The sequence below is a fragment of the Ostrinia nubilalis genome, chromosome W (genome assembly GCF_963855985.1).
Source record: "Ostrinia nubilalis chromosome W, ilOstNubi1.1, whole genome shotgun sequence".
NCBI classification, from domain to species: domain Eukaryota; kingdom Metazoa; phylum Arthropoda; class Insecta; order Lepidoptera; family Crambidae; genus Ostrinia; species Ostrinia nubilalis.
In genome coordinates, this window is record NC_087118.1 from 722,565 (window position 1) to 731,787 (window position 9,223).

Genomic DNA, 9,223 nt, shown 5'->3' on the forward strand with positions numbered 1-9,223 from the left:
TTTTTCTAAACCGAATAGTTTGCGTGACAGACGCTTCCAAAGTGGAAAAAAGTTGAAAATAAGAAAATGAAAAATCTAAAAAAACATAAAATATGATGTACATTACTATAAAAACTACCAACGAAAATTATTTTGAACGAGATCTAGTAAGTAGTTTTTTTTTAATACTTCGTAAATCGTAAACCGCTTATTACCGCGTAATCTTTCATACAAATAACTTAAATTAAACAAAAATATTTTAATTTCATAAATAAATGGTACGGAACCCTTTGTGCGTGAGTCCGACACGCACTTGGCCGGTTTTTACCCTAAAGGCGCTAAAAGTTATGTTATAGTTTTTGTCCTTGGTATAGTTTTAATTGCTTTTGAAATCCAGACGCGTTTCTGATTCTGCAATACGATTGGTCAAAACAGCTGACGTACGCTGTTGAACGACCAATCGTATCGCAGAATCGAGAAGCGTGTCTGGATTGTTGACGTTAAAAATTACCGTAATCGGGGCTCAGACTATAATACAAACGAAGGATTCCCCGTAAAACGTAAACGAAAAGGGTTGCCAATTTGGGAGTTTTAATTCCCTAAATTTTTGTTTAAAAAAAGAAAGAATGTTACGTAATGTCACAGTAGATAAATCAATATATACTGTGGTAATGTCTTGTAAGAAAGTCCCCTCCCGCCCCTGTAACGCATCGTAACGTTTTACGAGACCCCCCTCCCCCCCAAATTGCGTTACGTAATACTTGAATGCTCCGCCACTCAAAATGTCTGTGGACAGCATTTGTTGCCTTACGCGGCATAATTATACAATATAACACTAATGTTCCAGTATAATAATTTATTAGTTAACTATTTCACATTCACAGTTTCTTTTCGTAATGTTTTTTTCACACTTCAATCAATCCACGCTGAAGCGCCGAGGCGAGCACAATGATGATTGGCATGAGTAAACAAACAAATAATAAAATAAGCGGCAAATGTAAAAAGTATATTTGTTTCATTACGCCTCATAGAAGTGAAAGAGACACGTGCGATGATCAAACGAGACGCGCCGCCCGCGCGTCGATCGGTTGTAGTTGTAGCTTGTATGGCCGTAGAGCGCATAGTACATTTCGCGCGGTGGAAAGGCAAATGAAGGTACCTACCTACCTTTATAATTCGGTTAGGGTTAACCGCATGTAAAACTGTAACATATTTTTTCTGTTAACATATTTAATTTTGTGATCAATGTTAACATTAACCGATTGATAAGAAAACCGAAATTATACGGTATATTCCTGTACGATTAACCCATTTTCTATAGGGTTAATAACAGATATATTTATGTTATTAACCCAAACCGGAAAATCCCTGCTATGTTTAGCCGTTTCGGCTGTGCGTTGATCTATCTTACGCGGTTTAGATTTTTTCATACAAATGTTTTTTCCCGCTTACTCCCGTTCCCGTGGGAATTTTAATAAATTAAATACATTATTATGATACCTTAGGACGCAGCAATAATATTATCCATAATGACAGATGTGGCTCTGATGTAGATGGCAGGATACAGTTTCTGAAATATTTAATAAAACATAATTAAAATTTATTACATAATTAAAAAAATAGCATAAAATAAACCTATAAAATTAATTAAGTATGATGGTATAACCTGTGGTATAACTATGTAAAATTAATTTAAAAAGATAGTTTTATAAGATAGAATACTGCAACCTTTACTAAATATAAGTATATTGGCAAAATCCAGTAAAACTTAATGTATAATTAATTATCAAACATAACAATATAATTTAAATAACTCAAGAAAGAGTTTTCTTTTCAGAAAAAAATTAAATGTTCATCATAATAAATAGGTACTGATTACAAAACATTACAAAAGAAAAATTACTATCACAAAAAATCAGTCTTAGAAATAACACCCGCTACGTCCGCGTGACGTCATATCGTTCGATCCTGTTGTCTCTGTCTTAGAGAGGGAAGGCACGAGAAACCGGCCGCCCCGCGCGCCGCCACACTTTACTCGAGCGCTTGGCTGTGACGGACGTTCTCTCGGTTCAGGGACTGTGATATTTGTGACCTAGATCATTATTTCTGCCATAGGCATATTTCTTTATTACGTTAATTTGATTTGTGGAATTTTTGATTTCAGTTATGTAATAAATCGATATCTGCTGATGCCGTAGGTACATTACTTTTAAAAAGCACTCTCACCTCTGATCCTTAAGATCAGAAGTGGGATTGACCACGCGTTCTAACCGTTTTTGCCATCTATTTTTGCCTTAGTTTGTGATTATCAGTGCAGTGTTAAAAGTTAAGATGACCAGGCGTTCGTCTAGATTAAAAAAAGAACGTGATTATTCTCGTAGATAGTGTCGTGATAAAAGTTAGTTAAACCCGTGGTTAAACGTCGGGTTTGTTCGAATATCGAATGCCGCCGTTAAATGAAATCGTGTGTGTGCATCGATTGAGTATTGAGTATCGAGGTAGGTCACCTAGGCGATGTGTACGCACTCCGCGTCGTAATCCTATTGGGAATCGTGAATATTCACGTAGCCCTCATAGTGATTTTTGTAGGCGCTGTGACAGTTCGTACGGCCGCCGCCATAGCTCGCGCGACGATGTGTTTGGGAAAATTTCGTCGCGAATTGACTCGTTTGAGGGTGGATTGCAACTGTAAGTGACACCGTCCAATGTTTTTCTGGAGCTTGTTTGTGATGGAATCGTTACGTGTCTCATTTGCGGCAGTATGGGCCATAAAAAGGGTGGCGCTGCCCAAAGGAAACTAAATACGGAGAGTGCGGTCCTATAGCGCGACGCGACTGCGGAACCGTCACCCGTCGACACCGGATGATGGGAGGAGTAGTAATAAATAGGCTTGTGTAGTACATGTACCATGTACTAATAGGAAGCAATTCCTTTAGTTCACTTTAGTACAGCTGATCACGAATAAATAGGTGTGAACGAGACGTTAAATTGGTGACAAGCGCGCGCGTGCGAGATGGATTCGGCTCTGTGAGTGTGTTGCGAGTATTTTGCGACATTGCACTTAAAGGTGATAGTAATAAAGACGTTTTTCGTCCGATCTGATTAAAAAAAAATCAGTGTACTAAAATGAACTACCTAACTACATTTTTGACCAATTGTAGGTACTAGTTCGGAGCGATCCGTTCAGTGTCCGAGTAAGAACAAGCTTAGTAATAAATATTGCACGTTTTGTATTGGTCATTTTGTCGATTCTCGCTTTCAAAAGCAGCGTTGGGGGATTCGAGTGGGTGGCGGTCTTCAAGTGTGTTTTTGCTTAGAGTCGAATCCCAGCTCAGTGGCATAATACCCGCAATATTAGTGTAAAAAGTACCCGTTAATATTTTGATTGACAGCGGGTCGGACATTTCGTTAATGTCCTAATCAGTTTTGAAGCGTTTTAATTTTATTTTAATAGAATCCCGCATATCCATAGAATGCAAGGAATCGGAAGTCAGGAGGTCGAATCAACTTCGTACGTGACGACTTTTCAAAATCTTGTAAGCAACGAGATGGTTCTTGTGGTTTTCGTGATGAATCACAAGACGATGTCTTAGTAAACATTTTGGTTTGACCAAACGAAATAATTATGTACCTAGTGGGTAACCTTCCCACGTCTTCGTCAGTAGTACTGCCGTCGACTACAATATCGCGCCCTGCTGACCCTGAGTGTCGTGCGCTGCTTTTGCTGGATTCCGAGAGGCGCATTCCTGTGGATGCGGTGGCCCTGGGGGCATGGAGCAGGAGCAGCAGCGCGACTCGCGCAACTACCAGGGAGGACGTAGTGAACAGGAATATTGGTGCTTTGTCTAGTTTGCTACAAACAAGGTCCTGTAACTTTTGTCTTTCTTTTCTTATCTACCCTTGTATACTCACGGACATTGCCCGCGGGTGGCGTGACCGGAGGGAGCGGCGAGCGTTCGGCGAACGAACGAGCAATGTTCGGTTCGCGAGGGGACATCGAAGAAGACGATCCTGATGAATATGTGCATAATTTTTGATATTTGATGTGCAGAGGAAGGCCGAGCGTGTGTTTTGAAGTAAACGTGCTGCCCATACAAGTTTGAACGGGCGCTGGCGCATCACCACTATGACTTGGAGTTGCTGGCTGGGTCCTGCATCGAAAAACCCAGGAGGCCGCCGAGCACATGGGCTCGTGGCGCGGCGAGTGGACTCCAGGGGCTTGCGGAGCATTCTTGGAGGATGGCGAATCTTCACTTGACATGCAAATACGGCCTCTGTCAGTTTCTGGCTTTGTCCAGGCAGACGCTGACTGGTTTTTAATACCTGAAGCGTAGTGTTAACTTTGACATGCAAATACGGCCTCTGTCAGTTTCTGGCTTTGTCCAGGCAGACGCTGACTGGTTTTTAATACCTGAAGCGTAGTGTTGACTTTGACATGCAAATACGGCCTCTGTCAGTTTCTGGCTTTGTCCAGGCAGACGCTGACTGGTTTTTAATACCTGAAGCGTAGTGTTGACTTTGACATGCAAATACGGCCTCTGTCAGTTTCTGGCTTTGTCCAGGCAGACGCTGACTGGTTTTTAATACCTGAAGCGTAGTGTTGACTTTGACATGCAAATACGGCCTCTGTCAGTTTCTGGCTTTGTCCAGGTAGATGCTGACTGGTTTTTAATACCTGAAGCCTAGTGTTGACTTTGACATGCAAATACGGCCTCTGTCAGTTTCTGGCTCTGTCCAGGCAGACGTTCATGGTTTTTAATACCTGATGCGTAGTTTTGATTTTGACATGCAAATATGGCCTCTGTCAGTTTCTGGCTCTGTCCAGGCAGACGTTGATGGTTTTTAATACCTGATGCGTAGTTTTGATTTTGACATGCAAATAGGGCCTCTGTCAGTTTCTGGCTCTGTCCGACAGGCAGACGTTGATGGTGTTTAATACCTGAAGCGTAGTGTTGGTTTTCACATGCAAATACGGCCTCTGTCAGTTTCTGGCTCTGTCCAGGCAGACGCCGCGGGTTTTTAATACCCAAGGCGTAGTGTTGGCATGCAAATATGGCCTCTGCTGACGGCAACGGGGTAGTAAGCACATTATGCAAACTTTGGGCCTCTTTTTGTGCTTACTGTTCTAACTTGTCTACGGAAAATAGCATTCTAGAGCTAAATATTATTCGTAGGACTAGTCATTTATTTCCCACATTTGTAATTTTATTTTCACTAATTGATTTTTTATTATTCACCGTCTGAGTTTAGTTATTTTTAACATCAATTTTGGATCTCTTATCGCAATCACATGAGTGCACGCATGGGATTGTGCTAAAAGGCTGTGATCTTCCTAATATTTGTGAATTTTAACTTCAAGAAACGACGGTTTCACTTCGGTTCCTTGTAACTGTCATACATTGAACATACACCACTGACATTCCAGATGATAACCATGGAACCGAACATGGGTGAACCAACCTGGTGAGGGTCAGCCTCAAGCTGCACCTCAGGACTCCGAGCATCAGCTTCCTGCGGACCAGGGCTGCGATGACCAGCCTTTGGCGGGTTCGAGCTGCGCAGACCAGTTTTCAAACGTCGGCGAGGTTATGCTGCGCGCTGAAGAAGCCGTGGCTGATGGGGAGCAGGCAGCGGTCGAGGACGCCGCACGATCAGGAACGGCCGTCTTAGAAATAACACCCGATACGTCCGCGTGACGTCATATCGTTCGATCCTGTTGTCTCTGTCTTAGAGAGGGAAGGCACGAGAAACCGGCCGCCCCGCGCGCCGCCACACTTTACTCGAGCGCTTGGCTGTGACGGACGTTCTCTCGGTTCAGGGACTGTGATATTTGTGACCTAGATCATTATTTCTGCCATAGGCATATTTCTTTATTACGTTAATTTGATTTGTGGAATTTTTGATTTCGGTTATGTAATAAATCGATATCTGCTGATGCCGTAGGTACATTACTTTTAAAAAGCACTCTCACCTCTGATCCTTAAGATCAGTTTATTTTACATATTGAAATTATAAATTATGTTCGAAGAATATTGTAGGTGACTCATCAATTTAAAAGTACTTAGGTATTATTTACAACTGAGTTGAACATACCTTCACTCACAGCATTATCTGGCAACAACATTGAATTGAAGTTATCTCTATTAGCAGCTAGAAAGAAAAAAAATATAAACAATCATCTATTGCAACATCCTGTATTGAAATCTTAAATGTTAAAATTAGTGTTTCAATTTTTAGTGGTAAGCAGTGGTAAGTTACTGTGTTAATAATATAATTTATGTAGGGTGCCTAATCCAAACAAATAGAATAAAGATAATTTGTTTTATTGAAATGTAGTAAAATATCTCTTTCTATTTTGGTTTTATTGACTAAGTAGATTGATCTTAAAATAAAAGTAATACTTATTAAGAACATTGTTTACTTTTTTAGTCAAATCAAAAAATTAAAATATCTTTATTCGTATAGACTAATTAAATTAGTACTTGCAAAACACTTTATGGTTTAATCTAGGTATATACTTACTTTAACTCACTGGATCAGGTCGATCAGCAACAGCTTGGATGGTCGCCGAGATGTTATTATTTTCTTCATGGATAAAAAAATAGGACATCCATTCATCATAATCAATAGATTGTTTTAGATTTATTTATCCTCAAAATGCGATTGGCAGACCTGAAACAAAAATCAGTCAGTTCAGTCCTAGGGAAATTGCGGCAAATTTTATAGCAATTTGGAAGGTTGTTTAATAACCTAAAATCACTTGCCTTTCTTTGACGAAGTTGCTCCTTTGTCATAGTTCCTGATAAAGGATTTGCAAGCAGGAGTTACTGTATCCTTAGAGCCTGCAATGCTTCATCACGTGCCAGAGAAAAAACCCTGGACTTGGTGGACGAGCAACCGGTCACGATGCATTTGGTATCGTATACGTAATATGAAACAATCTTGTTTACACGGTAAACAATGTAAATACGGTAAAATGACCATTATGAGTAATGAAAATTGCTTTTTTGTTTGCTTTTCATCATCATCATTTCAGCCACAGGACGTCCACTGCTGAACATAGGCCTCCCCCAATGCTTTCCATGTTGATCGATTGGTAGCGGCCTGCGTCCAGCGCTTCCCTGCTACCTTTACGATGTCGTCGGTCCACCTTGTAGGTGGACGTCCCACGCTGCGTTTTCCGGTACGCGGCCTCCATTCCAGAACCTTTCTGCCCCATCGGCCGTCAGTTCTGCGTACTATGTGCCCTGCCCATTGCCACTTCAGCTTGCTAATACGTCGGGCTATGTCAGCGACTTTGGTTCGTTTACGGATCTCCTCATTTCGATTCGATCTCGCAAAGAAACACCAAGCATAGCCCTCTCCATAGCACGCTGTGCAACTTTGAGCTTCTGTATAAGGCCTATAGTGAGAGGCCACGTTTCCGAGCCATAAGTTATCACTGGTAACACACATTGGTTATACACTCTAGTCTTCAGGCATTGAGGTAATTTGGACGAAAAGATGTTGCGTAGTTTCCCGAACGCTGCCCAGCCGAGTTGGATTCGACGATTGACCTCCTTCTCGAAATTGGACCTACCTAGCTGAATCGTTTGTCCGAGGTAGACATACTTGTCGACAATCTCGAGAATTGAGCTCCCAACTGAAACTGGGTAGGGCGTAACATGGACATTCGACATAAGCTTCGTTTTGTCCATGTTCATCCTCAGGCCTACCTGTTGGGAAACTCGATTAAGGTCTTCGAGCATTGTGCCAAGATCTTCCAACGATTCTGCCATGACCACAATATCGTCGGCAAACCGAAGGTGAGTGATGTACTCGCCATTAATGTTTATGCCGAATCCTTTCCATTCCAGGAGTTTGAGAGCGTCTTCCAATGCAGCGGTGAACAGTTTCGGAGATATAACATCTCCCTGCCTAACGCCTCGCTGCAGTGGAATCGCCCTCGTGCTCTGCTCCTGTACTCGGACCGACATGGTGGCGTTTTTGTACAAGCACTTCAGCACCTCGATATACCGATAGTCAATACGGCACCGCTGGAGAGATTGTAACACTGCCCAAGTCTCAATCGAATCGAAGGCCTTCTCATAGTCCACGAACGCCAAGCATAGTGGCAAGTTATACTCCTCAGTCTTCTGTATAACCTGCCGCAGCGTATGGATGTGGTCTATGGTACTATAACCTTTTCGGAATCCGGCTTGTTCGGGAGGCTGGAAGTCATCGAACCTACGCGCGAGACGGTTCGTGATGACTCTCGAAAACAGTTTGTAGACATGACTCAGAAGCGAGATGGGTCTGTAATTCTTCAGCAAGGTCTTATCACCTTTCTTGAAGAAGAGCACCACCACGCTTCTGTTCCATGCCTCTGGCGTAGTTCCCTGGAGTAGGACGGAGTTAAAGAGTCTCTGAAGGACTTTCAGTATCGGTGTTCCACCCGCATTCAGAAGCTCCGATGTTATTCCGTCATCACCCGGTGCCTTGTTGTTCTTTAGCTGTTTGAGAGCCATCCTAATCTCGTATAGGCTGATGTCCGGGATATCTTCGGTATAGTGTCGAGTTAGCTTAGCTCTTGGATCTGAAGTTGAGCTATCAACGGGTTTGGTGACCGAGGTATATAGCTGTCCATAAAACCTCTCGATCTCACCCAGAACCTCGGCTGTTGTTGACGTTACACTACCGTCCGCCGTCGTTAGCTTCGTCAGCTGGCTTTGCCCAATAGAGTTGTCTCTTGCGAACACTTTGGAGCCTTGGTTCCGCTCTATCGCCTCTTTAATACTGTTAGTATTAAAGTTGCGAATATCATGTCGCAAGGACTTCCTTATCTGTCTATTGAGCTGCCTATATGCCGTAGCGTCAACGGAGGACTGCAGCGTCATTGCACGTCGTTCTGCCATGAGGTTGAGGGTGTGGTCGGTGAGCTTTTGCGGCTTGTCTTTACGACGAGGTCTAAAGAATTTAAGCCCAGCCGCCTGGACAGTTTCTACGAACCCGTTATTGATCTCATCCACTGACTCGCAGTTTTCCAGGCATGCAAAGCGATTTGTCAACTCGAGCTGAAAGCTCTCGGGGCAGTGGATATGGGAATTGTAGGGTCGGAGCGTAGACTTCATCAGACGGGACCTTTCTAGCTTGACGTTAATATTTAGTATGCCTCTGACCATTCGGTGATCACTACCGGTTTTCACCCTGTTGATCACGGAGACATCACTAAATATTCGTCGCTTTGTGGTCATGATGAAGTCAA